The sequence below is a fragment of the Rhagoletis pomonella genome, unplaced genomic scaffold (genome assembly GCF_013731165.1).
Source record: "Rhagoletis pomonella isolate Grant_MI unplaced genomic scaffold, Rhpom_1.0 Rhpom_scaffold_00002, whole genome shotgun sequence".
Taxonomy (NCBI): Eukaryota; Metazoa; Arthropoda; class Insecta; order Diptera; family Tephritidae; genus Rhagoletis; species Rhagoletis pomonella.
In genome coordinates this window covers 103,709,365-103,711,446 of record NW_023458556.1, presented here as the reverse complement: position 1 = coordinate 103,711,446, position 2,082 = coordinate 103,709,365, and positions in this window count along the sequence as shown.

Here is a 2,082-nt window from a genome sequence, read left to right as displayed (position 1 = left end):
AATTTCTATTGTTTTTTGTGTCTAAATCCCTTTGAATTAATCACATGGTTCTTGCCAGCTACCAGCAGGGTTGCTTAAGTAGCTAAAAGGAAATTACACATTTTTATTTAGCAGTCTTAGATTTGCCAATAATTAGTGTTAAATTTTTTGAGTATTAATTAAAAGGAAAAATAAATACATAAATATTTCAAACTTTCGAATATAAATTTAAATGATTTTTCCATTAAATGATATTAAAAGTAAAAGCTTTCAGGTACAATAATACTATATTTTTATCTTTTTTAATAACGAATACTTTCGTTAATTTTTGAGTGAACTAAGATAACAATAAAAGTTTTCATTAAAATCATTTTAATTCACTAACTTTGCACATTTCAGTCCTTTCTTTTAAAAATTTTTTAAAAGTAATAATTAATGTTTAAAATTTTAGATTTGGATAAGAATAAAATAAATAAATAATTCAATCAGTTATTAAATATTCGTAAGTTTTGTCTATACTTTGGCTTGTTGATTGATAAATAAAATTATTCAAATAATTAGAGTATAAGCTCCCATAAGCAGACACCGATGGTCACCTACTTTTTGTCCGCCTATGAGAGATGTCCGCTTATGGGAATTTCGTAAAAAATAAAATCAAAATTAAAACATAAAAAATTTATATTGCGGGTTTCTAAATTAAAATAATATTTATTCTTCAATAGACAAAAACAGGATGAATTAAGAATAAATTCTAATTTATGGCGTTTTCTTTCCTACCGACAAATCTCATTGCCCACTTCGCTCAAGCCGCAAGAAGAGGGCAACGAAAAGGCAACACTTTTTCTAGAAAAGAAAATATCTTTGACTATGGACTATGTTCTTGTGTACATATACAAATGTAGAAGCGCCAGAGTCAACATCTGACTGAAAAAAAAAACCAAATTGACCGCTTGTTAGAGTTTCGCGTCCGCTTATGGGAGATTTTTTTTTCATAACTGGACATTTTTGAGTGTCCGCGTCCGTTTATCGGAAAGTCCGTGTATGGGAGAGCATTTTGTATAGAAAAAAACCAAAAATTGTTCGTTCCCAAGAATGTGTCCGCTTATAGGAGATGTCCGCTTATTAGAGCGTCCGTCTATGAGAGCTTTCACTGTATATTAATTGTGTAATTAAAAAATGTCTAAATAATTGAAAATGATCAAAAATAACATGATGTAATTAAAATTAACGAGTTAATTAAAAAATTTTGTTTAATTAATAATCATTATGAATATTAATCATTATTTAAAAGTATGGTATAATTGCGAGTACGTACTTGCTTTACCGTTTACAATATACCCAAATGAAAGTTATAATATTTTGTGTACTCTATTGTATTAAACTGCCGAAGTCAAATAGAACAGGGCATGAATAAATCGTTTTGTACTTGGTACAAGTCTGGTCATTTTCGAACTAGTTCGGTTTTAGTCAGGAAATTCTAGTTGTTAACTAGTATTTTTCCTGACTAGTTTGGGGTTTCACTGCAGGGTAGTTATAGCAAACGAGAGCTTTCAGCTTGGAACTCTTTGTTAAGATTGTTAATTATGGGGAAAATGTACTATTTTTTAGAAGCGTAGCTTGAGCAAAGGGTGAAGTAAGTGGCATGTGAACTTAATAAAAAATAAATCGGTTTCTGCACTCAATAATGTTTTCAGCCCGCCCAAGTCTCCAGCCATAACATTGGCTCCATCAGTGCCCAAACCAATTGGATTTCTTATTTGTAAAGGCCGGATTGGCAAATGTTTAAAAGGTACAATTGGCAAATATTTATATTCAAAATGATGTCTGAAATTTATTTTTTTATAATTAAGAATTTAAAAACTTAATTCAACTATCCGACCAAAATCTAGCTTTGGCGACCAACCTACCAAATGAAAAAGAAGCGACCAAATTTACACCGGACAATACTGTCATGACAATAGCAATACATGCACACTTTTTCACTATACATGCATATAGGAAAAATACCCTGCAAAAAGTGGGACTAATCCGGGATGACTCCGGGAGCAATCGCAAAGGAGCATGCGACTAATACCACTTTTGATCTCTTTATATGGAATGAAC